The following is a 21,228-nucleotide window of genomic DNA, read 5'->3' as shown; positions in this document are numbered from 1 at the left end:
AGATTCAGAGAAAAATCAAACTGGATCTCTGGACATCACAAGCATCAGAATGAAACATGCTGGACTCTATAAACTACAGATCAACAGTGTAAGAAAGTTTCAATCTCACTATCAATGTTTCATCTGTTTCTCCTGCACTCTTAAGAAAAATGGTTCTTAAACAGTACCAGAAAAGGGTTCTTCAGCTTGTAACAATAGCAGAACCCTTTCTGGTGCTAAATAGAACCCTTTTTAAAGGGTTCCATAAAAGAACCATGCTTTGAAAGTGTTATATAGAACCTTAAATGTGCTATAAATAACCTTTTTAATGATAGTTTATTTTCATTAATATTTGTTTTATTAATATTATTTGAATAAATAGACCCTGCCTGGTCTTATAATATCTTGTAGCATATCCATTAATGTTTGCACAAAAATTATGTGTACTTGGTGTGACTGAGAGGCCATTTCTCTCTGCAGATGACGAGATTGTAGGATGTGACATCATCTGAAATGGACAACTGAGTTTAGGGCTACAATGTGCCTCCTTCCACTTGTTTATGTAAAAACAATTATGTTTATGAAGGCCAAAAGTAGTATGTAAGCACTTCACAATTTTATGTTTATGCATAAACACAAGTAATAATTATAAAAAAAGAAAACAAATAAATAAATCTAAGAATGGACCATTAAATTAAATATTTTTGCTACTAAAACCATACATCAATAGAAAGCTTATTCATTCAGCTGATATTAATGTTGATCTCAGTTTGATGTTTTTATTCTTCAGACTCTGTCCACTGTTGTGGTTCTACTGAAGCTGTGATCTGATTGGTCCTCTCTGCTCTGGTGGGCGTGGCTGAACAAGTTTAAGCACGTTCACATATCACAAACCTAAATGATGATGCCACATTTCTTATCATGTATTAATCTTCATGTATATGTAATGGCTTTATATATTAATCTGCTGGTATTGATGTTCATTTATAGGCAGCTCATTTCCTCTCTAGAAGAGGATTTTCTCATTAATGCTCAAAGTGTCAAATGTGAGTGTTTGTCATGATAAATGATGATTACCAAATATTGCGCCCTGAAGATGCTCAAATATCACTTAGCAAGATTGTGTTCCGTGCACAGCATGTCACCATATGATGTGTATGCTGCTAAGGATGCACTGTTTCTACGTGTATTTAGCTTTGATTTGAAAGAAAACAGAGCATCCTTGTGGTGTGGATGATACAGAAGAGCATACACAGCATACAGTGATATGGAGAGACACAGAGGAGACCGTTGACAAAGGAGTTGTTGAATAAAGTCGTTATTTTTGTTTCTTTGCTTACAAAAAAAGTGTTCCGTCGCTTCATATAACCCAGATTGCACGTCTGATGGCAGATGGCAGTATTCTGACAATGACTTTCATACCCGTTTTATGGACCTGAAATGTTATTTACTTGGCAGTCTATGGGACAGCCACAGGCCTCCCGGTTTTCATCCAAAGTATCTTAAATTGTGTTCTTAAGACAAACAAAGCTTTTACGGTTTTGGAACAAATGGGGGTAAGTGATTAATGACAAAATTTCATTTTGGGGTGGAGTATCCCTTTAAGTACTGTAACGAAGTATTTTTACTTCGTTAGATTACTCCACTGGCATTAAGCTATCTGAGACTTGTTATAGCACTTGCATATCATTGCTCTTTTGTTGATTTTGATTGCTTCCATTGTCCTCATTTGTAAGGTCGCTTGGATTAAAAAAGCGTCTGCTAAAAGACTAAATTATTATTATTATTATTAAATTATCTTCGGAACACAAATTAAGATATTTTTGATGGAATCTGAGAGCTCTCTGACCCTCCGTAAACAGTGCAGGTGATACAGAAGAGCATACACATCATATAGTGACATGCTGTGCACTGAACACAATCTTGCTAATCAAGCTGTGTATGAATATATATATATATATATATATATATATATATATATATATATATATATATATATATATATATATATTCTTTTTCTTTCAAAATTAAAAAAATACTTTTGTACTTAAGTATAATAAATATCACATACTTTAAGACTTTTACTCAAGTAGTATTCAAAACAGTGACTTCAACTTTACCAAAGTCTTGTAACTGTACTTTTGTAACTGTATGACTTTTCAGGTACTTTATACACCACAGCTTAACACAGTACACGTAGCAAGGTTTATTTTTCTAAATTATATAATAAATAAAAAGAAAACACAGAATAGAAAAAGAACAGAGCAAGCTAGTGTTAGAGGTCTTTTTTGCTTTAGTTATTTGCTTGGACTTAAAACTTTGTTCACTGTTTTGCCTTTCATCTGTCTGTTTGCTGATCTTATTAACTTAACCTTTCCCTTCCCTTTTAAATAAAGCATAACAAAAACAAAACCCAATTTAACTACAATATATAAAAGGGGATGGACGATTGTGGATTCGCACACAAGGTAAATATCACAGTCGTGTTTCAGATCAATCTCAGTGTTTCAAACATTTCAAGGGTTGCCATTGTGGGCTTGTCAGTGAACCGATGAAGAAAATGTTTCTCAAATTTCTTTTGTTGTGTTTGTGGCATCTGATTGGTGAGTTTTAAACATTGTTTTTTTTAACGGCTTTAGTTGTTTCTGTTTTGCTACAGAATTATAAATGACTATAGTTAAATTAGTCACATCAATTTAGTATTAACAAAAAACTCTAGTTATGTGACATGCTTTTAAAAATTACACAGATTTAGTAGCTATTCAGCTGTATTTTTTCTTAAATATGATGACCTTATTCTTCAGTGTTGGCTAATTTCCATTTCGTGAAGCCCTAGTTTAGATACTCGGAGCTTGTGCTGTATTTTGAGAGCAGTAATTTGATGAAACTTTTGGTCATTCATGTTTGGACAAACACAGAGAGGGACATAAACTGTCATGGAGCTGAGAGCAGTCCAGTGTTTGTACATGCACCTCTTCAAATCAGCAGGAAAGCACAATGACACAACGTCAAGAGACCAATATGAAAATAATCGTCTCTTATCACTGATGTAACCTCCCTGAAATATAATCGGCTCTAAATGTCTTTTATATTAAAACACTGGAGCTCAAACAGCAGCAGCTTTAGTTTCAGGTATCCGTCGTGACGTGATTCTCATCTGAAGTTAGTGTTTTCTGTGTATGATGTTGTGTGGAGCTCAAATCAACTTCAGTTCCCCCCCTACAGGTGTGTTTGGTTTTGAAGTGCAGATCTCAGTGAACGAGGGAGAGTCAATCACTCTAAACTCTGGTCTTACTGAAATACAGACAGATGTTGACATACTGTGGACGTTTGGAAATGACAGGTCTACCATAGCTATAATCAACAGAGTGAACAAAAGGATACTTGATAATCTTGATGGGAGATTCAGAGACAGATTGCAGCTGGATCATCAGACTGGATCTCTGACCATCACAAACAGCAGAATGATAGACTCTGGACTTTATGAAGAATGCCCATCAGCAGAAGCAGCAATTTTAGAGACTAAATACAATTCGATGTTCGATGTTTCTGTCTATGGTGAGTCACAATTACACTATCATTTGTGTGCTACTAGGTTCATACTAATACACATTTACTGTTACTTACTGTTAATTTATCCTCACATGGTTTGTGCTCACATTTACATTACTGAAAGTATTTTAGTGAAGGCTTTAATTATTTAATAAAACTATAAACTGTGACAAACTCTGTGTTCTACAGAAAGGTTTGTTGAGGACAGATACAAACAGAAGTCAGTGATGGAGGGAGGATTCGGTCACTCTACACAGTGGTCGTACTTATCTGAATGATGATTGGATTCAGTGGTGGTTTATGAATAAAAACAATTTAATAGCTGAAATCAATGTACCAGAGAGCAGATTCTCTGTATATTATGATGTTCTTGATGGGAGATTCAGAGACAGACTGGAGCTGGATTATCAAACTGGATCTCTGACCATCACAAACATCACAACTGAACACACTGGAGTCTATGAACTAGAGTACAACACACGGAGCAGGCCTTCTTTTTATCTCAGTGTCTATAGTGAGTTAAATATCATTTTCTTGTGTTTTATTAATTATTGCTGATAATAGAAACACATCATATTTAGTTGTTGTTTGTCTTTTTTTTTTCTTTACAATTATTCCACCTAAATTGTTTAACTTTCTACTGTATATTGTTAAATGCTCTACTTTTGATCAGTCTTTGTTTCTTCCTCGTCTGCTTGAACATCTTCATTCATCCTCATTTATCTTTATTCTCTCATGTTTTCAGCTCGTCTGCCTGTTCCTGTCATCAGCAGTAACTCTTCAAACTGCTCTTCATCATCATCATCATCATATTGTTCATTGTTGTGTTCAGTGTTGAATGTGAGTCATGTGACTCTCTCCTGGTACAAGGAGGAAACAGTTTATTGTCCAGCATCAGTGTGTTCTGATCTCAGCATCAGTCTCTCTCTACCTCTGGAGGTGGAATATCAGGATAAAAACAGCTACAGCTGTGTGCTCAACAATCCTATCAGCAAACCAGACACACATGACCACCGTCTGGACATCAGTCAACTCTGTCACACATGTTCAGGTACAGCAGAGAAAGCTAATATTAATTAGTTGATGTTGGTGCTGACATTAACGTTTATTGACTGAGCTAATGTATTTATTCTTCAGATTCGGTGAAGCTGTGATCTGATTGGTCCTCTCTGCTCTGGTGGGCATTGCTACTGTCCTTGTTCGTGACATCAGTTCCAGGGCTGAACAAGATCAAGCACATATACACAGAAACCTATAATATCATGTGATTTCAGTGATTGACATTTAAATAATTGAATCTCCATTTATTTATAATGGCTTTATATATTCATTTTCCTGGGTATCGATGTTAACTTAATCGGTGGCTTATTTCCAATCTAAAAGAGGATTTCAAAAAGGCTTGATTTGCTTGTTAAACCTGCTGTGATCTGATTTGTTCACAGCTAATGTGTGTTGACAGTTTGATGCATTACCTATGCATGATTCTTTTTGTAATGTGATGCCAGTTTAATATAACACACAATGCTAATAACTGAACATCATCACAGTCTGTGAATGTTTCTCCTTTCAGTGGTGCATCCGCCAAGCCAATTGCTCAGGTAATCAAATGCGATTTTTTCAAAAAATGAACAATTACATTTACAGTTTACTTAATGTTTTCATTCATTTACCACTCAAACGTGTTGTACAACACAAGTAAACACTATAAATGTGATTTTACTGGTTTTTTGAGTCAAATGGACTTTGCAATGGTTTTCCTCTCTTTTATCTGTACAGAAATGTGGTTTGATCTGTTGGGTGGATAAACAGCTTCTGCTGGATGTTAGTGTGTGTTAATAGTTTGTGGGCGAAGTGGTTTTTCCCTTCTAGTATGATAAACTAGTGCATGTGCATGCTTTCACTGCGTGATGTAGCCTATTATCAGTGCCATTTAAATAACTACCTTAAATTAAAAAGTCATAATAAGTAGTTTAAATAGCCTATATCATGACAATATCACATAAGCAAAAGAGTAATTTATTAATGAATATCAAAAACATTTCAAAACAGAAATTTTAACAACAAAATAATTTCAAAATTAATAAAACATTTTAAAACAGTATTTTGAAAAAAAAAAAAAAAACAGGAAGTTAACATCTTCTTTAGGATCTTCGTATCAGTTCACAGTGAATCCAGTGAACTCCATCTCTGCTGTGAGTTTAACATGCATTTGGGATACGCAACATGTCCCAGTTACACATTATTTTCATATTAGCATAATTTCCAGCATTTTTCTTGAAACAGGTTTGAGTACACGTTAAAGTCCAGGTACAAGTCAGTGCAAAGACTTTTTACTCTGTTCAAGTTGGACACTGAAAATGTGTTGGAGCTCTTAATTTTGGACCGCCAAAGTGGGAACCACTGTAGTCTTAGAGCTAGTTTGATAAACCGTTTGTAAGCTTTATAATCACTGAACACATGCAAACACACTTTTGGCTGAGCTAGAGTGTCCTTGTGTAATTTAGCCACTCTTCTGCTATTAGTTTTCACTCAGGCCCAGAATTCATTTGAAAATGTAAGATCAGCAAAAGCTTGTTGATTTTCATGATGTTAAAGAGTTCAGTTGTGAGTGTTTTCACACATGACTGGGGACACATCCAGATAAATATCACAGTTCAGTTGTGAGTGTTTTCACACATTTTAAGCACCATCTATTGTGGGCTTTTCAGTGAACACGTGAAGAAAAAGTCTCTCCAGATTAGTTTTGTTCTGTTTTGTGTTTCTGGCGTCTGGATGGTGAGTTTGAATGTTGTTTTTACGGCTTCAGTTCTGGTATCATGTAATAAATTACTGGTTAAATCAGAGAGGATAATACATTCCTGTTGTTCTCATACAGAAATGATTGAACTGTGATTTTACTGTGAGTGAAGTTTAATACTTTCAGGTCAAGCTGTCAATTATTAAGCGCTCAAATACCAATAGTTTTAATATTACTCTTAGCTAAATGAAGATAAGTGCAATTTTGATTATTTAGTAATTGGTCCATTATAGAGAAGATCTATATCTCTCTTTAATGTCGCATATCTTTTGTGCTGCTGGCAGAACATTATTGGCAATCACATTTAAATGATTAAAAGTACTTTAGTGGAAGCTTCAGTCAACCCAGATCACGTGATTTTAAAGCTTTTAATCTGTGATAAAAAGTCTCCAGGTGAGTTTTGTTAGATATTTGCTGACAAACCAGCCTCAGTGATGGGAGGGGAGATTCAGTCACTCTGAACTCTGGTCTTATTGGAATAATGGATGATGGTCTGATATCTGTTGGGTTGTGTTTACATTAAATTCACGTTTAAATAGCTGAAATCAATAAACAGACCGACAGAGTGACTGGTATATGATGATGATCTTGATGGGAGATTCAGAAAACAGGACTGAAGCTGGACAAAGACAAACTGTGATCTCTGACCATCACAAAACACCACAACTGAAGATACTGGAGTTTGTCAACTACACCTCAACCGTATGAAAGAATTTCATTCCTCAGTCTCACGTGTTCTATGCGTGAGTTAACTAATTGTTTTCAAATGTTTTATTGTTGTAATCCTCATAAAGATACAACGTATTCATCCACCACAAACCATTTTTCTTCTGTTGTGTTTTATTGATATTTGTTTTATGTCCGAGATGTAAGCTTTTCTTTACTAAAATCCCTGTTTTCTGTTTGTTCTTCAGGTTGTGTTTGGTGATGAAAATGAAGTCAGATGTCAGTGATGGAGGGAGATTCAGTCACTCTAAACACTTGGTCTTACTGATCTTACTGAAATAAGAGATGATGATTCTGGCTTCAGTGGTTGTTTTGTAGATGCTTTAACTAGCTTTTTATCAGAAAAGTGGCTAACGGTTACAATGTATTTGATGACAATGGAGAAATTCAGCAACAGACTGACAAAGCTGGATCATGAAAACTTATCTCTGACCATCACAGACATCAAAGTTAAACATGCTGGACTTTATAAACTTCAGATCAACAGCGTGGTCAAGAGGTTTCATTCTCATCTGTCAATGGTGGTAAATAATGTGTTTTACACCTGTTTTATTTTTTTATTCGACGACTCGATCATCCCCGGTCTGACACATTGTGCAGTTGTGCTTGGGAATACTGGTTTGTGGTTGCCGTTCCTTCTCTGTCTTTCCTCCATTTCACTTAATTTCTACTCATTCATACCATTCTGTCGTATAATGAAAGCAAAAAATGCAAAAAATAAAATCAAATGAAATAAAAATTAATTAAAATAGCACAGTGCTATTTACAGTAAATGCATAATAAAGTTATTTAAAGATCATAATCTGTGAGCATAACCTTTTTGGTGTTTTTTTCCAGGCGTAGCATGCATATGGCGGATGCCAGTGGTCCAAGTGATGGAGGGAGATTTCAGTTTCACTCATAAAACACTGGTCTCACTGGAAATACAGGACAGATCATTTGATTCGGTGGTTACATTTTGGAAAATAAAAACACCATAATAGCTGATGTATTGCCTGGACAGATTCTCTGTGTATGATGATGTTTCTTGATGGGAGAAGATCAGATAAACCAGACTGACGAACTGGACAAACAAACGTGATCTCTGACGCATTCACAGACACCAGGAAACTCAACATGCTGGATATTATGAACTCACCGGCCACCCGTATGATGATGGCTTTTCCCGCCCTCCGGCTCTCTGTAATGTCTATGGTTGGTGTTAAATAATTTGGATTAAATAACACCTATTTTATGTTTTAATCATCCCACAAGCATTGGAGATTATTAACCCACACCCCATTTTGTTTCTGTTGTTCTCCAGGTGTTATACAGATGCAGGTGGAGGCAGCGTGTCAGTTGAAGGAGGGAGATTCAGGGTCACTCTAAACTCGGATCTTACTCAATTAGATGTTGAGGTGTTTCAGTGGTTGTTCATTCAAACTCCTTAATAAGCTCATATCACTGTAAAGGCTGTACCACATTACTATATTTGGATTATAATGTACGGGAGATTCAGAGACAGACTGAAGCCTGGACAAACAAAACTGGATCTCTGACCATCACAGACATCAGAAATGCACATTCTGGACTTTATGAAACTACAGACCCTATCAGAGGAGGCCAAAACAGGAAATTCAGTCTTACAGAGCTATGGTGAGATTTAATTTGTTACAGCTTTTTTAAAGTTTGATTTGAAGCACAGTATCATTGCGTTCTCAGAATGTTTTGCTCTTAAAATAATCTGATATAATTGATTTGTACATTAAAGGCATTTAGTTATGACTATTTCACTTTTCTATATTTAATGGCTCTACTTTTTTGATCAGTCTTAAAAACTAAATCAAGAACAGAAAGGCTCTTATTTGAAAATTAACATTAACCTTTTAAAAAACATTATTTTATCGTTATGTTTAATATTTTTTATTTAGTAGTCCAACCAATCATGAATTTGAATAGTGCTCAGCAATATTGCAAATATGAACACATCTATGACAGAGTTCAAACTGCTAAATGAGTCCTCTATATTTACATTGGTGTTTTTCAGTGTTAGTGATGTCAACGCATTTGTGAAATTGCAGAAATTGTTGTTTGTTTTATTTCCTTATTGTCTTTAATATTAAATCCTCATTTACTTTATTCTCTGATGTTTTCAAAGCTAGTCTACCTGTACCTGTCATTAAGCAACGACTGTATCTCATCATCCTCATGCATCAGGATCGCTCAAAGACCAAATGTTCATTTCTGTGTTCAGTGCGTGAATGTGAGACATGTGACTCTCCTCACCTGGTACAAAGGAACAGTTTGATTATTGTCCAGCATCAGTGTGTCTGATCTCAGCAGCAGTGGTCTCTTTACATCTGGAGGTGATATATCAGGATAAAACAGCTACAGCTGTGTGGATCAACAATCACATCAGCCAGCAACCAGACTCAACATCTGGAATCAGTCAACTCTGTCAACACATGTTCAGGTACAGCAGGAGCTGATATTAGTTTGATGTGGGTGCTGATATATAACGTTCTACTGACTGAGCTGATCTCAGTTTTGATGTGTTTTTTTATTTCTCGACTCTGAACACTGTTTTGTGGTTCTACTGAAATGCTGTGATCCGATTGGGTCCTTCACTGCTCTGGTGGGCGTGGCTGCTGCGGCTGCTGTTGTTCTTCTGGTTTAATGACATCAGATCCAGAAGAGCTGAACAAGATCGAGCAATTTTCACACATAAGAAACCTAGGATCATTATTTAATTTCTAATATCACCATTTTAATCATTGTTAATCTTATAAATGACTTTTTATAATTCATCTGCTGGTATTGATGTTCATTTATTGGCAGCTCATTTCCCCAAGTAGAAGATGATTTGAGGAACAAACAGCAACAACATTCTCACATTAACGCTCAAATTATTGATAAAATACTGAAAATTAACAAGAATTGCTTCACACTTAATATAAACATGCTTTTTTATATGTACACATTGATCTTTCATATTTGATAAGGCAGTAATGCTCCGCTACTGGCTGAACACATGAAAAGCGCATGAAAACATATCTCTCTTTGCCATTTGCAGGGGAAGGACGTATTATTTTTTTTAATCCAGTTGAACAGCTTTATTGAAATTATAGCCTCTTTCGTGCCTCCAAGATCTCACTTTACTATACTGTTATAAAGAAACGTTTTCCATATGTATTTCATTGCAATTTATCAAATAAAATTCATTATCATTTAGACCTTAAAGCCTCATTGATTTATTACATTTAGGAATGGACTAACTTTATGTACTTGTATAAAAGATTTTTTTTAAAACATGCCAAACAAACCTTTGTTGAAATGGCATTCATGAGAAAAGGAGCACCCTGTTTGAAAAGTATATGTGTTTGCTTTTAGGGTTTTTAACAGTCTTCAACAAATGCAAAGAAGTCCCTATTGCTTGAAGTGTTAAAAACTGTATTGCTAGAGCAACAATGTAGTGCACCTGAATGAGAGGTAAAGATAAGTTCACTTTCTTGAAGCTTGCAGTTTTTAGCGAATGATTTTTGGCACTACACACAGTGTCAGTATTTTCTTCTACACATTAGTTGTAGACACACAGAATTTCAGGAATGAGGCAGACGAGAGGGTAATGGTCATCGGTCATCTCTCTGAGAAATCGGAGAAAGAAAGATAAAGTCTCTTTCAGCTGACTCACCTGGACGAACCAGTCATCCATCCTGGTGAGATACAGGGGCCGCCTCATCCCTTATCTTAGCTAATACTTACCTTTCTCATTGAAACATATTCCGGTGCAGATGTAGCTAGTTTGAGGGATTGAACTTAGGCTGTGTTTAAAGTATCTTTGCATACTTGACTGTCGTCTAGAAATCAGATTGGCTTCACGTTTCCGGCTCATATTAGGAGTAAGGACCAAAAATGCAGGTGGAGGGCTTCTTGTGTCATCTTGGAACATGACCTGTTCTGGAGGTAATGCTGCCTTTACATGCTATCTGAAACTTGCAACATTGTCCCTTTTCTGAGTTTGTAATTATGAGTTTGTCGTGTCAAGTTCTTTTGTTGTTGGAAAGAGAATATTAAAAAGCATGGGTGGGGGGGGGGGGGGAAACACGGTTTCTATTTCCATTTTTGCCTGTTTCTTGGGGAAATTTGATTTAAGCCAAAAGCTATATACTAGAATATAGTAGATTAGGATATAGCAGGGGTGACCAACACGGTCCTGAAGAGCCGCAGTCCTGCAGAGTTCAGCTCCAAAACCCTATTAAAAAGCACTCTTGATGAGGTGGGTTGAAGCAGAGAAACCTCGCCAGGGCTGCGGCTTCTCCAGGACTGAACGTTCGCCACCCCCTGGGATATAGTCAATATCCAAACAGGTTTTTAAATAAAAAGTAGCATTGGTAAAATCAACTTCAACCCACCCCATACTTTATTTGAAACTTTTTAATTATTTCCTTCATTTTTATCGAAAAAAATTGCCTTTAATTGTGATATGATTTGTGTAAATAGGACACTCGTTATATAAAGAAAACTCCTGTCATGGTTTCCACTATGGAATATTAATTGATGTATCTTCTTTTATGTCCAATGAAAAAAAAAAACAACCTACTGGTTTGGACTGACACAAAGGGGGAGTAAATGATGACCGTAAGATTTGTTTGTTTGTTTTATTTATTTGTTTGTGTATTTTAGACCCCATCCCTTTAACTATCTTTTCTTTGGACAAGGATATGAGGAATGTCAAACAAAAAGATCATTTCATATCGCCAAGAATTTTTTTTATTCATAGAAACAGGAGAAAAATAAAAATCTATGAATAAATAAAAATAAAGAAGGTAAAACATGATTTTACAAGAAATTCTCGAGCTGGATGTGTACCATTACTAACAAGACATAATATAAAAACTTTTAACTATAACATCTTTGACATTTGATTAAAGTAAATACAAGTCAGAAAACAGATTGAAAAAAAAAAAACAGGACTGATTGCATTTGATGTGCTATATCCTTATTAACTGAAACACAAAAGTAATCAAATATTCATAAACAACAAGATTTTGCTTGTTTACCATCTCAAGTCTAAAAGCCAAAACTGCAATGATACAAACTCTTCTGGTTTGTCAAATCTCGTATTACAGTTTGAAAAAAGTTTGTTCAGATGGACGATTCGCTTTGATTTTATATTTTCAGTTTAAACCTTTAAAATTTGTGTTAAACTTTTTTTATACCGAAACACTGGGATTTGATTGGTGAAGATAGTTGGCATTAAATCATACTTGACACCTAAAACACGGGTTAAAAACTTTCGCTTGAGATTAGAAAACACAATATCAAACCAAATTCTATTTGTTAACAAATGATTTAACAATGTTTTTTTAGAATTAACTTTTCTTAATTTTTTTTCTTTGCACATTCTTTCAAACAACTAGTTCCTACTCTCAAGATAATGCCAATTTTTGTGATTCCTTGTTATCCCAGAAAACAGCATAGTAATGAGTATGAGTCCCAATCAGTCCTGCAAACATGAAGGAAAAAACTAAAAAGAAAAAGAGAAACAGTACACAGATTACAGTAATAAATACTTTAAAGTTTGCGAAGCATTGTCTGATTTATCCTGTGTCTTGTACCTTTTAAATGAATTACCCTTATCAGGATTTAGGGATATGTTTATATCATAATATTTACTTAACAAGTTTTAATAGATACCCGAATTTTGAACAGATTTTCCGTCCATTGTCCTTGGGATGGTGCCTTTTCTGAAATTCATGCAATCCAGAGTAGCTTAACATGTGTAAATTAACTTTATCAAACTTATAAGAAAATCTCAAACCCTAGAAAGCAAAAATCTTTTCTGTAACAGTTGTGACACATGATTGCATACAGACTTTTGGCACAATCGGTCTTGATGGATGTAGGGGACATAGTGAAGATTGGGAACATCAATCAGGGATTGCAAGAATTGATCAGTTTATCTTCTATAGTGTAGCGTCGTTCACAACAGCCAAAAGATTTGTCACTAAGAAAACTGAAAAAAATCTTCCGAAAGGGTTGGGGAAGTTGCTAAATCTAGCAACAAACTCCACTAAATTGATTATGTTGCCAAACAAACAATATGTTGTAGTCGGCAAGCGGTTTACCAGTACCTGTGTCTGCGTTTGTGAAGTCAGAGTATTTAGCCATTTTTTTCAGAAGTACTCTACAGGCGTTTTACACAGGAGGAATGGTAATGGATAGATTGGCAAATATCTTTGAATTTCAAAAGCTTTTACAGCTCTAGATTCTAACTTTTGCACCTGGTCTGATAAAAATTTCTCATAGTTCCATCATATGTTTAAACCAAGACTTATTATTTATGCAATGGAGACGAGAACGTGCAAACCCCCAATAGTAATAGTAAGTGTATTGGCTTGCCTAGGCCTGAAAAACAAGATTTTTGAATGTAAGGAACAAGTTTATTATGAGCTTGATTGTTGTCAGATTTTCATTAGTATTTTCAATTATGAAACTTAACCGTCAATAGGCATTTGGACGTTTCCTCGATCAAAGAGGATAGGAGCGCATTTTTTTTGATGCCCAAGAGTGCACTTCATAGGACAGCCTCTGTGTTTAAATGGACTTTGACTTAGCTGAAGAATTTGTAATAATAAACATGGCCCCAGATGAGATAATGATGGATTTTCTATTGCAGAAACCATGTCAGTGTCGCCGAGAACTAGTTCATAGATGACATTGTTTGTCCAGTAAATGAACTGGTTACAAGTGCAGAACAAAAATTAAACAAACCCCAACCAAGCACATATACTGTTACAACATTGTCCTTAATACTCTTCAGAATCCGTCAAGACATTTCTTTGTAATTCATCTGACAGCGATGTGTGTGACTGCCTTGCAGTCCACGGGATTTCCTGAAAAAATAATTGGCGTTCTTACTTTTATGATTCTGCGCTTCGCTTGCTACGTTTTCTGCGGCAAGGTTGCCCTCCTTTGCATCAGTCGTATTGACGAGATTACAAAATGATAGTTTAATAGCTGGGTTGAACTTTCCTGTGATGCCAATTAGTGGTTTTATATCATGATAAGTGTGACATTCTAACGTTTCATATTTAAATATCCACGATTATTGTATATCGATATTACTATGGGATAACATAGTCATAGCTAACATGCGACAACTTCACGTTTTTATTTCATGGGAGACTTAATGACATAACCGGTCACTATGTCCGGGCATAAGGTGTTTGTTAATTCTGTGTCCTCAGCAGACAAGCTGTGGTACTTACTCAGAAAGGGTGCATTTCAACCGCAGTTAAATTTTTGTTATAGTTTCACATTGTAGTTGAAACGATGCAATATGATTCTGTAAGAAGAATCATACTAATAGATCTGATATGAGTCTAAAACATTTCCAACACTGAGCTTCTCTCCTTCCTTCTTCGTTTCAAAAGCATTTTAATGTTTATTTTAATTACATGTTTACCGTAGAAAATGGTACATTTGCGAAACTTCGCTCTGGATAGCAAATAAACAACAGCCGGTCCAGTAAAACTGGTAACAATTTCTTGGTACTACAAAGGATGTTCTGAAGAGTGTTGTATTAACACAAATGTTGAAGAATGTTAAACCTCACCACCACGCTCCTTTGATATTGACCTGGGAATCTCTTGGTAGTACATTGCGTCTTTTTTGATAATCTTCAGATGAATAAACTCCGGGACGTGTTGTGGATTTGGGGTTTCTCTGATAACGAGAGATCAAGTATAGTTTGTCCAGCTCCACGCATGTCAACTGAATCTCCTCCCATCATCAGTGTTATATGTTTCGAAGATTTATTGTCCTCATATGGATTTCAGCGAAACGCGTGCGTCAATCTCCGATACATCCACCGTAGTGTATCACCTCTCTGTATTTCAGTCTCCCACCGGTACGCAGAGGCAACATTTTCTCCCTCTTTTACTGAAACCGCCTTTTGAACCCCTTTAATCTGGCTCGGCAGCAAATGCATCTGGAGACAAACCAACACAAACAGTTCTAAAATCATGTGTCCTGTATATACAGTTACCTATGTGAAAGTGAAAGTGCAAGGCAGTGACTTTTTTGCCAGGTATGGTTACCCATAACCTCGGAAATTTGGTGCTCTGAAGTTTGAACCCATCCAAGTTCACACACACACAGCAGTGATAAGTGAACACGGCCCCGGTGAACCCCCACCCGGACTGTGTCACAGCACTACATCTTATGTAATTGCTCGCGCACGGGATCCCACCCCCCCCATAGAGTCAGCTGCTGACGCAATTATTTGTCGAGTTCACGTAAATCGAAAACTGAAAGTGAACTGGAGACATCTCCCGCAGTCTCAGGGTGGCAATACAAATGCCACTTGATCCGATTAAACAGAAAACAAAACAACACATACAAGTTCTTAGTTTACATATATGCCTAGGGTTTCTGCCACCTTTAACAAATTAAGAACCTTTCAAGACCGTTATGAATGCAAAAAATGATGCCCTTTCAAAGCGCATTTCATAAAATCGGAGTCCAGAACTACTGGCGATAAGTAAACAAATTAAAGGCGAAAATTTTGCGACCGTCCCTTTTTTTTTTTTTTTTTTTTTTTACACATGTCGAAAAAAAAGCCGCGAGCATTGCTCTAAGTAATCACGAGTCTATTTCGAGTTTTATAGGAAGTCTCAGCAATAAAAAAATCACGAGCAAAACCAGCGTCCAAGGGCACACAACCATGTCGAGGACTGCCATCGAGCTCTTAAAAAACAATTTTACAGTTCTTTTAAGTGAATTCGTCCGAACGGAATTCGATCAAACGCTTGAACAATATACGCTTTTCAACGTACGTGGTTAATTAATTACAGACCAGTCAATAAAATTACATATAAAATGGAGGCTATCCAAGAGTCCAGCGGGTCAAAACTACCCTGAAGTTAATATTTAATATTAATTTGAACTAGGCTATAATAAATTATTAAAATAATCAATTCATGTAATTAGTAGTTGATCATTATTATTATAATATATATATAATATTTTTTGGCAAGGGGAAACCCCGAAATTTTAAAACAAATAGCTCGGTCTTATGAAGCTCTTACCAGTCAAGCGTCAGTATAGATAAAAACAAAATATAGCTGAAATGGGTCTTCTTAGCTCTGTACCGTTTGTAAGTTATTAATATGAGCCAAATTTCCTTAGATTTGCTCGCATCGTCGTCTCTGTTTCTGATTTCCCTATCCGCCTGTCCAGGCTAAGCATCTGTAGGTAAGGCTAGGGTTATTCCAAAGATTTTCGGTTTTTCTTCCTTTTCTCCGGTTAGTATCCGCATATCTGAATATTCGATTCCTCGTGACCTATCAACAACATTGTCTGCCGTCTGCCGGTTCACATCCCCACATCCGGCTGAACCCCCAGCGTTAGCAACAGGTACAGTATGCTACGTGACTGCCACGCACTGACACATCAAGTTGCTGAAGCAAGCCCCGTGCGATCAGAGAAAGTAGGGCTGACCTGACGGGTGATTCTTCAACCACAGGTGTGTCACCACACCAACCAATCACGTGCTACAGTGTGTGAGGGACCGACCCCTTTCCGAACTAAGCCTTAATTAGCTTGCCTCGTAGGAATAGTAATTATTGTTTGTAGAGTGTGGAGAAAAAATATGTTAATATTGATTGTGCGCTGCCCAGTACACGCTTGTCTTGTGCATTTTCATTTGATGATGCAGCTCTTGTGAAAGATTTACCGGCTTACTGCAGAAAAGAGGCAGACTAGCTGAAAGAAAAAAAAACAAAAGAGAGTAAAAAATAAACGAGTTAGCCCCTATGTATCAAGCTCCCCAAAATCATCCACCATTCCCCCCTTCCCGCCTTTGCACAAGAAGAAAACACCGCACGTCATAAAACGAGAAAGAAGGTCAAATCCACCCTCACTCCCTCCGAAACACCTTCCCCAAGATGTTTACTCTGTTTTTTATGCCCGTGTAATATCACTCAAAAATTCGTGTTTAAGAGTAACATAATTGGTTTTGACGTGGTTTGACGATGTTCATAACAGTGAAAAGGCATTTCATCCAAGTCTATACAGAGAGGAGAGAGAGAGAGGATGAGAGAGATAATTTGTTATAAACGCAGTATTTCCTATTGAATTTTCCAAACACCAAGATCTTGTTTAAACTGCAAGTATTTCTCATCAAATTGTCCAAAACAAGCAAACAAATTATCTCAAGTAAACACATGGCAAATTTCTCTAAATTAACAGTTACATTTACCGGTTACTGTTTTTTTCTTCTCATTAACATTCGAACTGAGAATTTTTACTGTACCAACAGATTGCAAAACACGATGGATACAACTTTCAAAAACCTAGCCTTGCAATATCTATTTTGCATGGAACTCTGTACAGACTGTGTCTGTGTGTCAATAGTTTGTGGAATGACCGCATTTTTTTTTCTACTAGTTATGATAACTGTCCTCACGGTGCGCATTGAGAGTTCAATGCTATCACTGCCTGATGTAGCTTTACCGCCATGAAATTTAGCATGCCACAAAGTCCAAGATATGTGTATAAATTCGGTATAACCTTTAATATCTTTTAATACTTCCGCATATGACAGAATTAAACAATATCACATGGATCAACATGCACTTTTCCTTCCTTCCTCAACAGCTAGCACGCGAATTGTGCAAATGTGATATTGATTTTATTGCAACAGTTCAAACAAACAAGAAAGTCATATTGGAGTTTACAATTTAGAAAGAATCTTCGTTTGTATTTGCTCTGTGTCACCATCCTGCCTACTGTGTAGGAACGTGGAAACGAAGGCGCGAGGGAGACGTGGGAGAATTTAGTGGCGGGGAACAGTCTTTATTTATCCAAAAAAAGCAATTTGTAGATGCTGTATATGTCTGTAATAAATGTTTTTTCACTTTCCCCCGTGATTATTAAGCATGTTTTGATAAATCTGGCAAATTAGAAATGCCGTGGACTGCTACTATTTCCACTTACAATAATCAGAAGACCGGCCAATCGACACTGTAAAAGAGAGAGAGAAGATAAATATTTCATTGTAGTCTATATAAATCCAAAAGTGTATAAAGGCTCTTGATGGAATATTATCTGAATATGCCAAGAGAAGAAGAAGAATGCAGAGCAAGTTTTTGATTAATACTTATTTATTATTATTATGGTTGTAACAAAATATTTTGCGGGCTGGCCCGATTTCCTATAACGGTGTCCACAACCTTCTTATGATTTTCCTCTCTCTTCTTTGCTCTACGTGGCACGCGCCAGCGTGTGTTTGATAGCGAAGCTCACGCGCCGCATTTCAATCTGTGACAACTGCACTAAATTCCATACAGTTGTGAATAATGAAGATATTATGTGAATAAAATTTTTTTTTGTATGATTGGTCTCTTTTAAAGTAACTTAAATAATGACATAACTCTTAAATGACAGAGAGCTCTTAAACGCGCGGATTGCCTCACTTAGCAATGAACGTCACACGATGAACGGCATTTTAGGTGTTTTACCCGCGCTGATGACGATTGTAAACGATATGTTAAACGACGGAAAATCGTCTGTGTGAAATGTGATTATTTTAACGGAAAAGACAAATTCTAAAAGTCCCAATTTTTTACTTACAATTTAATTGGTTTAGGATGAAAACCCCTGGCTATTTATTTTAGTATTATAACCACCCCTCAAGAAAACGAACTGTTTCCTAAGACGGTTTGTTTATTATAATTATAATTCAATTTTATTACTTTTTTTTCCCTCTTAGTTTTAAGTTCATTTACTTTTGTGCGTCCATACTTTTAAAAAAAGTAATTTAACTAAATTGGTTAAGTAAAAATAATTTTACCTGCAGGGAAACGCTGGGGGATGTCACGCAAAGTGGAGTCAGGCTGTGCGCGCGTGGGCACAGACCCGCTTATAGTACTCCAGCCTCCCTTTTTCGCGGGAAAGAAAAAAAACTTCATTTATTTTTTATTATGGACAACAATGAATTAACGACACGACTACGTTAACTTGGACATTAACGTAAAAAAAACAACAACGAAGGGTTTTTTCAAAATAGTGTTTGTGTTTTTCCTACATAATTCAAAGCAATGGTGTTACAAAATAGAAGGCATATATTTTTTTGTTTTGTTTTACTTTTCTTTATACTCCCAGTCTGGGAGTGGTCTATTTGTTAAATATAATTGAGCAACCCCATAGGTGGCATTGTACTGCAGCGCGAGGTCGCCAATAAGCTAATGCATGAAAAAATCGTTCAGTCAGGGCACGATGTGGTGGAGTGATGGTTGTGTGCGTTAACAGTATGAATAGGTGGAAAAAGTGTGGTTTAATGATGTATGGTTGTCAACTTGGTCGGGATTGTTGTAAGATGGTTAAAAGTGAACTAATTTTAAACAGTTTTAATCCGACCATATTTGAAGGCAAACGCGTATTTTGGCAACCAACCGCGGTGCATAGGATCTGGTCAGTTTGCGACAAACACTAATATTTGATCCCAAATCAATTTTGGTCAATTTCCATGGAAGAGTTGCCTTTTTCCTCCAAAACTTACCATTTACAAATGTAGTTTTTTTTGTTTTGTTTTAACAACAGTTCAGGGTATCTCTAACTTCTATTAGAGAGGAACTTTGGTGTTTTTAGACACCATAATTTGTCTGTTTTTGCTCTCTTTTGCCACCAACAATAATTCCAAATCCAGACAACGCACGGGTTTGCATCTCTGAGCAAAACAGGAATGGCTTTTCGTTCCTGAATGAAGCAACTGTTTTAAATCATTCGGTTTCAAATCACAACGAAAGAGTCTCACTTTATTAACAGTGACCTGCGGCCACCTAACTGGCGTTTTTCATATTTTCACACTTTAAAGGGTATCTTCCTGTTTGAAATAATTTCAAACATCAGTATTCAACGTTTTATGTTTTATATATCAAAACATTCTTTATGGCATTTGTAAAACTGCAGGGTGGACAGTTGAAATACATTCAGGTGTTCTGGTTTAAAAGTGTGTAAATGCATCTAAAACGCCACTTCAGGTGCAGATTATGTCCTGGATTGCCAAAGAGGAATGTTGTTGATACTGATTTCATTTGCTTTGGTAAAAACAGCCGCAAAATGTCTTATTTTCTAATTCAATGATTAAATGTAAAGAAGTTTGATTCCAACGATAAAGCAAACTTAACGAAAAAATGGCTTTAGAAATGGTTTCAAGACTGCCATAAAGGGTAAAAAAATTATTTAACACTTAATTTCTATCTCACCACCACCACACAATATCGAAAAATAGAAAAAATTTAGGAGTCCAGCTGTCCACGAAAGTCCTTAAGATAACATAACACTCAATCAGTTGAATGAATGATGAACATTAAACATGTGTGTCCTCATTGATCATGGTTATAGCAATGGCAGTGGTATGCTTTTGCTCCCATTTTTTTTAATTTTTTTTTCACCATTCTCTCTCATCATACAAGGTTATCATCTGTGGTTCATTATTGTTAATCCAGCAACAACAAGACAGAAAAGCACTAATTGCTTTTGAAATTTGTAGTAGTTTTATTAACAATGTTTTATTTTTTAAAACACTCATGATACTCAACAAATGACAATAATTTGAAAAATTTAAACAAATAAAAGGCCACACAAAAAACAACCAATAAAACAATATTACAACAAAAAGCAATGATACAGTTATTGTAAAAAAAATTTAAAACTATTTATAAACAATGTTTTGGGGTCCACTGATTAAAGTGTTTAGAAATTAATACAGGTTTGGAACAAAATTATAAATGACTTGTTTCTGGTGAATACAGCCAAATTTTAAATAATATTGTGTAACCAAGCATTCCATAGTATTTTTCCCTTTCCTTTTCTTCCCCCATATAATTTTTTTCCCATACAATGGAAATGCAGTGGTGCACAAAAACTGCACCCATTTTTATATGAAGTATGTGAGTTCTTTTTTGTATCATTGTTACCTAAAATGATGTCTTACTGTTTTTCTAATTCTTCCACCCAATCCCTTAGGGACAAAACCAGCCTGTGATCAGACTCCTAAGATCAACCTGGTCCACGATCATCCCACCACCTGTGTCTCTCACAGTCACATACACCGTGTCTGCACCATGCCTGCTGTAATATAGGGATTTCTGTTCTGGAGAGAAGCCATCACCACCAATCTCTAATGA

This window comes from Cyprinus carpio, chromosome B15 (assembly GCF_018340385.1).
Source record: "Cyprinus carpio isolate SPL01 chromosome B15, ASM1834038v1, whole genome shotgun sequence".
In the NCBI taxonomy this organism is placed as follows: Eukaryota; Metazoa; Chordata; class Actinopteri; order Cypriniformes; family Cyprinidae; genus Cyprinus; species Cyprinus carpio.
Note: the sequence above shows the minus strand (reverse complement) of the source record.